The 13,578-nt window shown below is 40.0% G+C and overlaps 1 protein-coding gene across 5 annotated transcripts in view; it reads left to right on the plus strand.

The window, feature by feature from the left end:
* TFCP2 (transcription factor CP2) overlaps positions 1-13,578 on the plus strand; it is a 53,834-nt gene that overhangs the window by 19,969 nt on the left and 20,287 nt on the right. The window lies entirely within an intron of this gene.

The raw sequence follows: 13,578 nt of genomic DNA on the forward strand, positions 1-13,578 counted from the left end.
GCAGAAAGTTGGTCATCCTAGATGACACTGAGATTAAACCCTTTACTTTGGCTTAGACTCGGCCAAAGTAGTTAAACTTACCAAAGTCTCCTCCACCAGTTCAGATTTAGCTGGCATGGGATATGGCCTGGAAGGGAGTTTTAAAAGCTCCCCAGGAGATTCTTAATATTCAGCTAAGGTTGAGAGCAAGTGATGTTCATATGCCTTCCGTACAGACCTTTAATTTAGTAATGCAGTCTACAAATGTGACAGAAGATGACTTGAAAACTATCTTATATTTCCAGTTTTTTTTTTTCTGACTTGGAAAGCAAGATTTGGACTACAATTTTAAGATATCTTCAGTGTGAATATGTTGGCTGTTAAATTTAGCAGCATCCTTAGTTGGAGAGTTTTGTACTATATGGGTTAAAAATGAGAAAGAGTGAGAGAGCCAAAAGTGACCCAATAAGGATGAGTTGAAAGAATGAATTTCTGTTGAGTACGATCTGTTTACCCTCTGTGGGTATTTGTTTAACTAAACAAATTAAATTTAATTTGTTTATTAAAGTAGATAATATAGTATTTTTGGTTTACTCCCAAGCAGTTAGATGAGAGTTGTTTTTTTATTAGCTATTCTAAGAAAGGTTGATTTAATATCTTCTTATATATAACAACCACTACTATTAAGTTTTATTGTAAAGAATTCTTTAGAAACATTGAAACAAGGGCCTGTTCCTTTCTTTATCTTATTGCTTAACAAACCACTCCCCAAATGTAGTGATTTGAAACAACAATTTATGACTTCTCATGGATCTGAGGATGGATTGTGCAGATCTGCCTCGTGTGGTGTCAGCTGATGGTCTGTGGTCATCTAGGGACCTGGGCTGGAACATCGCAGTCTAATGCTAGGTTCTGTGGTACCCTGGGATGGCTGCATTACCACCACCACTACCACAGCCTACATCCCCACCCCTACACCCCACCCCATAGCCTCAGGGCCTCTGTCTCCACTAGCCACTCCCTGTGATCTCTCCGGCAGGATGGTGGTGTTAGTCACTAAGTTGTGTCTGACTCTTGCAACCCAGTGGACTATAGCCAGCCAGGTACCTCTGTCCACGGGATTCTCCAGGCAAGAATACTGGAGTGGGTTGCCATTTCCTCCTCCAGGGCATCTTCCCGACCCAGGAATTGAACCTGGATCTCCTGCATTGGAGGTGGATTCCTTACTGACTGAGTGAGCTACAAGGAGTGTCCAGCAGGGTGGGCAGACTTCTTATGCAGACCTAGTATAACCAATAAATAAAAGCAAGGAAGGCAGACTTCTTACTTATTGGTTGTACTAAGTCTACATTGCTGCAGGCTTTCTGTAGTCGTGGTGAATGGGGGCTACTCTTTGTTGTCGTAAACGGGCTTCTCTGTGGCGGAGCACGGGCTCTAGGGCAGGTGTGCTCAGTAGTTGAGGCTCCAGGACTCTAGAGCGCGGGCTCAGTAGCTGTGGCACATGTGCTTGTTAGTAGTTGTTCCATGGCGTGTGGAATCCCTGGACCAGGGATTGAACCTGTGTCTCCTCCATTGGCAGGCAGATTCTTAACCGCTGTACCACCAGGGAGGTCTGATAGACTTCTTACCTGGCGATTCAGTGTTCCCCAAAGCACAAAAATGAAAGCTGACAGTCTTTCTTAAAGACTGGCTCCTAAGCCAGAGCTGGCACACAGCTATTTCCTATACATTGCATATGTTAGAGCAAATTACTAGCCCAGATTCAAGGTGTAAGGAAGCCACTGAAGGGTGTGAATGGAGATACCCATCATCAGAGACCATTTTGGAAGATTAGTTACCAAAGGGACATTTAGCTGCCTAATTATAAGATCTCATGTAATTTTACTGGTTTATAAAACTTAAGGCTACACTTGGGTTATTTAGATTTTACTTATTTTCTGGGTTATTTAGATTTTACTTATTTTCATTTTTTTCACCAAACTCTGTTTCAGCAATTGCCCTGTTACAGTTAGATAGGAACTGTCTAGGCACTGTTTAGCTAAAAGTGAGATATAAATGAAAAGAACTTAGTAAGTTGTAGACTGATTAGGGAAAAGTGAGTACAGAATGGGGAATAATGTCATAAATTTTATGTTAGAAAAATTAATAGTTTTCCAGCAAGTTTGGAAAACTCAGCAGTGACCATGGGACTGGAAAAGGTCAGTTTTCATTCCGATCTCAAAGAAAGGCAATGCCAAAGAAAGTTCAAATTACTGTACAATCACACTCATTTCACATGCTAGCAATATTATGCTCAAAATCCTTCAAGCAAGGCTTCAACAGTACTTGAACTGAGAACTTGTACAAGCTGGATTTAGAAAAGGTAGCGGAACCAGAGATCAAATTGCCAACATCTACTGGATCATAGAAAAAGCAAAGCAATACCAAAAAAAATCTGCTTCTGCTTCATTGACTACGCTGAAGATTTTGACTGTGTGGATCACAACAAACTGTAGAATATTCTTGAGATGGGAATACCAGACCACCTTACCTGCCTCCTGAGAGACCAGTATGCAGGACTAGAAGCAGTAGTTAGAACTGGACATGGAACAACAGGCTGGTTAAAAATTAGGAGTATTACTCGTCAAATTTGTATATTGTCATCCCGTGTATTTATCTTATTTGCAGAGTACATCATACAAAATGCTGGGCTGGATGACTCACAAGCTGGAATCAAGGTTGCCAGGAGAAATATCAACAACCTCAGATAAGCAGATACCACTTTAATGGCAGAAAATGCAGAGGAACTAAAGAGCCTCTTGATGAAGGTGAAAGAGGAAAGTGAAAAAGCTGGCTTAAAACTCAACATTGAAAAAACTAAGATCATGGCATCCAGTCTTGTCACTTCATGGCAAAGAGATGGGGAAAAGTGGAAACTGTCAGGTTTCATTTTCTTGGGCTCCAAAATCACTGCGGATGGTGACTGCAGCCAGGGAAATTAAAAGACCCTTCCTCCTGAGCTTCTCTGGTGGCTCAGATGGTAAAGAATCTGCCTGTAGTGTGAGAGACCCAGGTTCGATCCCTGGGTCGAGAAGATTCCCTGGAGAAGGGAATGACAGCCCATTCCAGTATGCTTGCCTGGAAAATCCCATGGACAGATGAGCCTGGCAGGCTACAGTCCATGGGGTCACAAAGACTTGGACACGACTGAGCAACTAAAACTTTCATTTTCTCTTTCCTCCTTGGAAGAAAAGCGATGACAAACCTAGATAGCATATTAAAAAGCAGAGATATCACTTTATTGACAAAAGTCCATATAGTCAAAACTATAGTTTTTCCATTAGTGATGTTATGGATGTGAGAGTTGTACCATAAAGAAGGTTGAGTGCTGAAGAATTGCTGCTTTCTAACTGTGGTACTGGCGAAGACTCTTGAGAGTCCCTTGGACTGCAAGGAGATCCAACCAGTCCATTCTAAAGGAGATCAGTCCTGAATATTCATTGGAAGGACTGATGCTGAAGCTGAAACTCCAATACTTTCGCCACCTGATGCGAGGAACCAGCTCATTGGAAAAGACCCTAATGCTGGGAAAGATTGAGGGCAAGAGGAGAGAGGGGGCAACAGAGGATGAGATGGTTGGATGGCATGGACATGAGTTTGTGCAAACTCAGGGAGATAGTGAAGGACAAGCAAGCCTGGCATGCTGTAGTTCATGGGATGGCAAAGAGTTGGACACAACTTAACGTCTGTACAACAACAAAAGAGATACCATTTATTGACTGCTATTGGGCTTCCCAGGTGGCACTAGTGGTAAAGAGCCCACCTGCCAATGCAAGAGACAAAAGAGATGTATATTTGATCCCTGGGTTGGGAAGATCCCCCAGAGGAGGGCATGGCAACCCACTCCAGTTTGCTTGCCTGGAGAATCCCATCGGTAGAGAAGCCTGGTGGGCTACAGTCCACAGGGTTGCAGAGTCAGACTGAAGTAACTTAGCACTGAAACATTAAAGTCCAAAAGAAAGAAAAAAATAGGAAAGAAGAAAAATAATTTTATTTTAAAAGTTGATATGTAGTTTTTATTACTTAGTCTGTCTGACACTAGTAGATACTTAATAAATATTTGAATGAATGACTGAAGTTTTCTTTTTAAAGAGGGAGTTATCAATACTTCAGGAAACATGTTCTATTTGCTAGCTAGTTCATACATAGTTTAGCAATAGAAGAGTGTGTTCCAAGTAGAATTCATTAGAATCATCTTTAGCCAAAAGAAAGTGTAGATTTTATTTAAGAATTGAAACCCTTTTTATGTCTTTTATCAAGAATATAATTTTTAGGAATCCTCTATATTAGGAAAAACTATACTGATGAGTCTTTGGATTTGTTATAAAGAAAACTTAGCGTGCCTTGATGTTATCTGTGCCTTTATTATGATTTGTGTAGTACTTGTTTTGTCATGGCAAATACACAAAGGTAAAAATGAAAAATTGTAAAAATATATAGGAAGGTTTATAAGCCAGTTGGTCTAGCCAGTATACAGGCTTTATAGTTATCATTTGGTCATTGCTTTCTGTAGCAGATGATACAGAGAAATATGCTTTGGACTCTAATAGTAGTGAACTTGTGGTATTTCTTCTTCTAGAGCGCACTGTATGCTGTATAGTCTTTTCTAATAACACATAGGCTTTCTAGGCCTATCCCAGTCTTGAGAAGGCTTAAGACATTTCATTCTTTTAGAATAATAAAACCATTGAATTGATCTTGTGATTTATTTTTGATTGGCTTAATTTAATGTTTAAAACGAGGCCAACTCTGAACTGATCAGTCCTAAACTGATCATTGAATCTCTTAGTAGACCTAACAAGACTTCTTTGCTTCAAACATCATTGCCTTGACTTACTCTTCAAACAACATGACGTTCAGTTCAGTTCAGTTCAGTTGCTCAGTCGTGACCAACTCTTTGCGACCCCATGAATCACAGCACGCCAGGCCTCCCTGTCCATCACCAACTCCTGGAGTTCACTTAAACTCAAGTCCATCGAGTCGGTGATGCCATCCAGCCATCTCATTCTCTGTCGTCCCCTTCTCCTCCCACCCCCAATCCCTCCCAGCATCAGAGTCTTTTCCAGTGAGTCAACTCATCGCATGAGGTGGCCAAGGTATTGCAGTTTCAGCCTTAGCATCAGTCCTTCCAATGAACACCCAGGATCGATCTCCTTTAGAATGGACTGGTTGGATCTCCTTGCAGTCCAAGCACTCTCAAGAGTCTTCTCCAGCACCACAGTTCAAAAACATCAATTCTTCGGTGATCAGCTTTCTTCACAGTCCAGCTCTCATATCCATACATGATCACTGGAAAAACCATAGCCTTGACTAGACTTACCTTTGTTGGCAAAGTAATGTCTCTGCTTTATGCTATCTAGGTTGGTCATAACTTTCCTTCCAAGGAGTAAGCATCTTTTAATTTCATGGCTGCAATCAGCATCTGCAGTGATTTTGGAGCCCAAAAATAAAGTCTGACACTGTTTCCACTGTTTCCCCATCTATTTCCCATGAAGTGATGGGACCAGATGCCATGATCTTCGTTTTCTGAATGTTGAGCTTCAAGCCAAACTTTTCACTCTCCTCTTTCACTTTCATCATAAGGGTGGTGTCATCTGCATATCTGAGGTTATTGATATTTCTCCTGGCAATCTTGATTCCAGCTTGTGCTTCTTCCAGTCCAGCGTTCCTCATGATGTACTCTGCATATAAGTTAAATAAGCAGGGTGACAACATACAGCCTTGACGTACTCCTTTTCCTATGTGGAACCAGTCTGTTGTTCCATGTACAGTTCCGACTGTCGCTTCCTGACCTGCATACATTTCTTAAGAGGCAGGTCAGGTGGTCTGGTATTCCCATCTCTTTCAGAATTTTCCACAGTTTATTGTGATCCACACAGTCAAAGGCTTTGGCATAGTCAATGAAGCAGAAAGAGATGTTTTTCTGGAACTCTCTTGCTTTCTCCATGATCCAGCGGATGTTGGCAATTTGATCTCTGGTGCCTCTGCCTTCTCTAAAACCTGCTTGAACATCTGGAAGTTCACAGTTCACATATTGCTGAAGCCTGGCTTGGAGAATTTTGAGCATGACTTTACTAGCGTGTGAGATGAGTGCAATTGTGCGGTAGTTTGAGCATTCTTTGGCATTGCCTTTCTTTGGGATTGGAATGAAGACTGACCTTTTCCAGTCCTGTGGCCACTGCAGAGTTTTCCAAATTTGCTGGCATATTGAGTGCAGCACTTTCACAGCATCATCTTTCAGATCCCCTCATATATTTTCATCAACTTCCTCAGATTTTTAGTGTTTTTAAAGTTCCACATTCAGAGCTAAGCACAGTTCTCAAGTGTACGCAGTTTGCATAGAGAAGAATGCCATTTCCCTTCTCAGACTTTACTTTTGATGAAACATGATTATCAGCATTTTGAGCAGCCACAGCACATTTTGACTCACTGAAATAGAATTTTTTAAGTCCTAATCTTTATCACATATATTGGGCCATTTTGTTGATGTTAATTCTAAGTGCATGACTTTATATTTATCCTTATTAAAGTTTATCCTGTTAGATTTAGCATTCTATTCCAGCCACTTAGGATTACTTTAAAAGTTGATTTTTATCATATATGATATTGCTTTCCCATCCCAGATTCCTGTCATTTGCATATTTGATCATCATCCAAGTCATTTATTTATAAAAAATGTTGCAGAGGACAGGTTTCCCTGAGGTCCTGTGGAGTCCTAAACCTTCTTCCAGACTCCCCTCACTAGGTGCAGTTTGCATATAGTAGTTATCTTAACCACTTAACTTACAGAATTCATATTTTTCACCTTCAGCAAAGATCTCAAGAGAGACTATTTTATACATTGCTGAAATCCAGAAATATTTATGTTTATAGCATTCCTTTGTCCAACCACATTTAAAAAGGAAACTGAGATAGTTTGGTTATGGTTTCTAGCGATCCTTGATGCCCTGCCTGGATGCTCAAACTGTTCTTTTAACGGACTTCCCTGGAGGCTCAGCAGCAAACAGTCCTACTTGCAGTGCAGGAGATGCAGGTTCGATCCCTGGGTTTGAAAAAATCTCCTGGATGAGGAAATGGCAACCCACTCCAATATTCTTGCCAGGCAAATCTCATGGATAGAGGAACCTGGCAGGCTACAGTCCCTGGGGTCTCAAAGAGTTGGACATGACTGAATAGTTGGGCATTCTTTTAATAACTGTTTCTGCAGTCTTGCCTTGGATTTCATATCAGATCACTGTGGTGTAAGGTATGAAGAAGATGCTCTCTTTTCATGTTGAAAATTGCTACTACAGACATAGAAAGCTAATGTGATGTTTGGCATTATCAGAACCGTGAGATTTGTCTGAGTTTACATACTGTCACCCACAGATCTCATCTTCTCATTCTCTAATTTTCCTGGTATACAGTTTCATCCAGGTATATCATTTCATTCCTGGCACTTTTTGATAGTCTCCTTATGTATTGTGATCCATTAATCCCATATTTGGTTTTCTTTTTCTATTCTTAAGGTGGTGTTTCTTTACAGAAAAGATAGAAGAAAAACCAGGGATCGAGATGTTCTCCTGTCTCTTTTTTATATTAATTATGTGTCATATACAACAAAAAGTGGACCTGTGCTTTCCCTTACCTTTTCTTGCAGGTCTCAGCACAGTCTGGACTTCAACTCAAGCTTATTCCTTTTATATATTGTTGCCACTTTAAAAAAATAGTTTTTCCCTTTGATATATATGTTTTTTTCTTGTGCATGTCCTTCTAATTCTGTGTTGATTGGTGAGCTTTCCATCCACTCTGTGTAGATACCTCCCTTCTTTTTCCCCTCTATCTCAGAAAACATGGGATTTGCAGCTTTCATTTTTGAGGACTTTTTTCATCTCAGACCGTGAGCTTGGGTCCTGTCTTCTTCACTGTTTGAACCCTGCTCTTACTGTGTTCCTTATTCTTCTTCCAGCTTACCTGGCTTGGTTGCTTTCATTTGAGGCTCCCAGCACTTCCTCTTTTGCAATCAGTTTCTCTTTCTTGGTCATCTTAGATTCAGAATTATAATTCTTATCTCTTCTGCTGTTTGGATGATAAACAACTAGCCAGGCAAGTTTTTTTTTTTTTTCCATGTATACTGCTTTTTAGTTGAAAATTTTTCACCCATTGTTCAGGTAGCAAACATCTTTTATCACTTGTGACAGAGGGCTCTTACCAAGAAAGTTAGCTGATTTCACCATTACTCAGTAGTTAGAGCATCTCACTGGCTTCATAGTAAAACTTTTTCAGGGCCATCTCTCCTTGCCAGGTGTCCTCCCTTATCTGCCCTTCCATCCTTCCCACAAATCCAAGGAAATCATTCTGCTGTCCTCTCCTCTTTAAAAGTGTCATAGCCAGTTATTTACTGGATACTTTTTTTCTTCTTATTTATTTTTACTTTTTTTCTTTTGAAACTGACCTCAGAGTAGGGTGTGTAGTCTTTTCGGTTCTTGACCTTTCATGCTATAACTAACATAGGAACACTGGCATGTTTTCTTTAATATTTTCTTGTCATCATGATGGAGTCTAAAGTATTATAAATAGGGAGGTTAGACGTTCATGGCATCTTATTGTCCCAAGTTAGTTTCTAATTTCCTTAGTTGCTATGGACACCTTTCTGTTTACCTCTCTTACTCAAGGTAAAGCTCATCAAACCTCTTCCTCTCTTTGCTCCAGGCTCTTGAGAAGAGGGTTTAGGAACTGGCAGGCCTGAGGGAGAAGGTTAAACTGTAGGTGTGCACTAGTAGAGACCATTCAGAGGCTGCTGCTGTTGCTGCTAAGTCACTTCAGTCCTGTCCGACTCTGTGTGACCCCATAGGTGGAAGCCCACCAGGCTCCCCTGTCCCTGGGATTCTCCAGGCAAGAACACTGGAGTGGGTTGCCATTTCCTCCTCCAATGCATGAAAATGAAAAGTGAAAGTGAAGTCGCTCACTTGTGTCCGACCCATAGCGACCCCACGGACTGCAGCCTACCGGGCTCCTCCATCCATGGGATTTTCTAGGCAAGAGTACTGGAGTGGCTTGCCATTGCCTTCTCCGATTCAGAGGCTGCCTTATCTCAAAAGGGTAATTTATACTTCAGGGGACCATGAAGCAGCTCTTCATGGAATCCTAGTTACAAACAGGAAAGATACTGTTTCTGTTCATCAATGACTTCCAATCAGATGCTTTCTGCTAGGCCTCTACACTCAGGGGTGGTTTTCTATTTAGTGGCCCCCATTTTTAACATGCAATCAACTTTAGCAGGTAAAGTTTCTGTATCCTTACATTTAATCAGAGAAACTGTGAAATGTTGAGAATTCAAAAATGATCAAAATATATTAGGACTGAATATTCTGGAGAATGCAGGCAAATAAACAAAAATATTAATCATGTCAACAAGTATTTCAACACACCAAGGAGAAGTTATTCCCTTTAAACAGCTCATGTTTCACTGGAATGAATTAAGTATATGAGGCAGAGAATACAATAAAATGCTAAATTGGTAACAACCAATTAGAGTTCACCAGAGTTGGTTTTCCAAAGCTGCACTCAGTTTACATCAGAGAAGAAACAGACTTCTGTATTTCAAAATTGTTTCCTGCTGAATTGTTATTGTTGTGGGATAAGCAGGGGCCTAGAACCGTGTTTATCAGTGACCTTTAGCCTTCACTTCTAAGAATGTGGAGCTGAGTGGATTCTTGCTCCCACAGCAGAGTAAAAGCAGCTCAGTGTGGCAAGAACGAGAGTGATTATATTCAAGGATTTTAGATTTTAAAATCTCTAATGAGAAAGTCCTTGGGTTGGCTGTACTGTTTTGAGTTGGTTTTAGGGGTAGCTTGTAGAATCAGTTTTCGAATTCTAGCCTCAATTGACAGCCTTTTGCTTAGTCACGAGGGGCTAGGTGTAATGCCACATTCTATTGAGAAGACTAGAAACTGTTGTTATATATTAACCTTACTAGGCACTGATAAGGAGAAGGCAATGGCACCCCACTCCAGTACTCTTGCCTGGAAAATCTCATGAATGGAGGAGCCTGGTAGGCTGCAGTCCATGGGGTCGCTAAGAATCAGACATGACTGAGCAACTTCACTTTCACTTTTCACATTCATGCTTTGGAGAAGGCAATGGCAACCCACTCCAGTGTTCTTGCCTGGAGAATCCCAGGAACGGGGGAGCCTGGTGGGCTGCCGTCTATGGGGTCGCACAGAGTCGGACACGACTGAGGTGACTTAGCAGCAGCAGCTGCAGGCACTGATAACTTGAGAAGAACAAAACAACACAACCACCCTACATTCATTGTGTTTCAGCTGTTGCTATGTTGCAAAATCTGATGGGCCTTGATTCTTGGTAATCATCAGCAGTCTTTCAAGGAATCGTCAGGTATGATGCATTTGGAAGTGATAAGGCAAACTAAGTATTCTGAGGACTGAGGTCATGTTTCTTAATTTTGCTTTACTTTACATACTGTTTGCTGTGGGAGCAGCAGTAGCTTCCTCATTTTCCTGAGAAGAAGAAGAACTGGGACAGAGTACTTTTCTAGAAACCCCCGTGCTTCTACGTTTTATATTATTATCTCAAGGGTACCATAGTACATCTCACCTGACAAGTTAATATGGACAGAAAGGATTCCCTGCCTTCTCCACCCTTAACACCACGGTGTGAACAAAGCACACACACCTCTAGACCTGAGGACAAGGAAAGCACACTTTGTTTTTCTTGCCTTTGAAATTCTTTTTAGCTGTAAGAAACCTGTGTTTCATGAATACTGGTTTGCATCTCGGCTTCCTGGATTCAACTCATAACGCATATAGCCTTGCTAAACATTAGATGTCAGTTGAAAGAAATTTCTTTCTTTTCTAACCCTTTTTTTTCTTTAGTGTTTATGCCATTAAATTTTTATTATACTATGTGTGTTCTTAGATCAGTAATCAGAGCATTTGTTGTTTGTATTATATTCCAATAAGACTTATGATGTTTATGTGATTTGCATGATTATAGTCATTTTTCTATAAATGATTGTTTTTGCCTGAATGTAATAATTTTATAATTTAATGTTTTTGAATAATGTAGACTGCTGAGGGATATAGGTACACATAAGGAATTGCCTTTCTATCTGTGCTTAGTAAAGTTGATATTGATCTCTTTTTTATAATATAAGCATAATATTTAAATTATAGCTAAAAGTTTGAGTGTATTTCATTTTGAATGTGCAGAATGTTGATAAGTCACTGCATCCCTGACCTCTGACCTTTTAGTTTCAACTGTTTATGTCATGTATCTTTTACCTTTCTTTTATATGTGCAAGTACACTGTGGCCTATACATATTTTTTCTATTAAAAAAACTTTATCATAGAAAATTTCAAACGTGTATGAAGAAAATAATGATTTTGTACATATCCTCTTGTACATATCCCCCAGCTTTAAATATTGCATATTACGACTCTTTTATAGATTCTTTATTACCAGCACCACCTGGGAAGCCCCTACCATTTCTCATCCTCCACTTACTAATTTTTTTTTTTGCAAAATTTATATGTTAAAATGAATTTCAGCTATACTTTACAACTATGTAATCCATATACCTAACATAATATAGAACACTTTTATATTCTAGAAAGTTCCCTTGTATACCTTCACAGTTGATTCCTACCCTGGTAGGAAGTCACTGTACTTTTAAATTTTGCTTGTTTTAGAACATCATGTATCATGCATTATATTGATATATTCTTTTTTCTGATTTCTTTGGTTCAATATCACATCTGTGGGATTCAACCATTTTGTTGAATTCCTCATTTTGCTGAGTAGTATTCCATTGTATGAGTATACCGCAGTTTGTATTAATATATCCATTTTCTTAGTTATGAACATTTGGATTCTCTCCAGCTTTTGCTTGTATGCTATGGATATGTATGTGTAAGTTTTTGCCTGGTCTTATACTTTCATTTCTCTTGGATAAATACCTATGAGTAGAATTGCTGGATCAAGGGGCCAATGCATGTTTACTCCTGTAAGAGACTGCCTACCATTTTTCTAAAGTGGTTGCATCATTTTACACTCCTGCTGGCAAAGGATGAGAGTTCTAGTTGCTCCACATCCTTGCCAACACTTGGGTTCTCCTTCCTCTTCATTTTAGCTGTCCTAGTGAATATATGTACATAGTCTTTAAATTCAAATACATTTTGTTTTGAGAGTTTTGTGGCACATCTTGAGATAATAGAAAATGCTCTTTGATTCAGCTCTTAAAATCCTTTTAAAGTTTGATCTGTACTGAATGCTGATCACGACAGGTGGTGTCCAGGGCCCAGGATATTCTTTCTCACTAACCATGGCTAGAGGTTCTGAGGGAAAATTATTGGTAATCTTTTACATCCATTTTAGCCCCTTATTATTTCCGAAATACTTTCTCATATATTTATTCTTGACAGCAGATGTGGTTCCCATTTTATAGATGAAACGATGAACACTCAAAAGAACTTGCCTAAGATTTGCCCAAGGGTTTTAGAGACTGAAACCCAGGACTTCTATCTTGGTCCAGTACTGTTTAACTAGGACATTAGAAGGAGTTCAGTTCAGTTCAGTCGCTCAGTCATGTCTGACTCTTTGCAACCTCATGAATTGTAACACACCAGGCCTCCCTGTCCATCACCAACTCCCAGAGTTTACCCAAACTCATGTCCATAGAGTCGGTGATGCCATCCAGCCATCTCATTCTCGGTTGTCCCCTTCTCCTCCTGCCCCCAATCCCTCCCAGCATCAGGGCCTTTTCCAATGAGTCAGCTCTTCTCATGAGGTGGCCAAAGTATTGGAGTTTCAGCTTCAGATTCAGTCCTTCCAATGAACACCCAGGATCGATCTCCCTTAGAATGTTCTGGTTGGATCTCCTTGCAGGCCAAGGGACTCTCAAGAGTCTTCTCCAACACCACAGTTCAAAAGCATCAATTCTTCGGTGTTCAGCTTTCTTCACAGTCCAACTCTCACATCCATACATGACCACAGGAAAACCATAGCCTTGACTAGGCAGACCTTTGTTGGCATACTAGAATTCATCAAATATGTGTGTTTGCAAGTTTAGATAAACTGATGGAAATATAAGAAGCTTTTTCTTGGAGGAGGTTGCTGGTAGGGATATCTCCATGTTAGTTGTATTCCATAGAGTGTGAGCTGATCTTGAAATATATACTGGTCATTGATTTATGCTTTTCATTTGGTTTCTTGGAATTTTGATTCTTGTTTAAATCCTTGCAGTAGATGAACTGATGTGGTTATAAAAATACTGTAGTTGGTGCCTTTCTGAGAACAAATACATCACTGAGTGTCCTAAATTGACATTTTGGAACCCTGCATACAATTTTCAGAGCCGTTTTAGGAACCCCTGTCTGTAATTCCTAGAAACGCTCTTTGGACACTTAAGTGATTTTTAGCAGTGAATGTCTGTCACTGCCCACATTGTTGGGGTCAGAGGGATATCTCAGCAGGTAACCTGAACTGGATGGTTAGGAAGAAACTTCATGGTGAGTAATGTTTATGGTTTTTGAAAGCAAATTGCAGTTAAAGGTTTCAGT

This window comes from Moschus berezovskii, chromosome 6, assembly GCF_049115385.1.
Source record: "Moschus berezovskii isolate FMDL1 chromosome 6, NW_MosBer_1.0, whole genome shotgun sequence".
Classification (NCBI taxonomy): Eukaryota; Metazoa; Chordata; class Mammalia; order Artiodactyla; family Moschidae; genus Moschus; species Moschus berezovskii.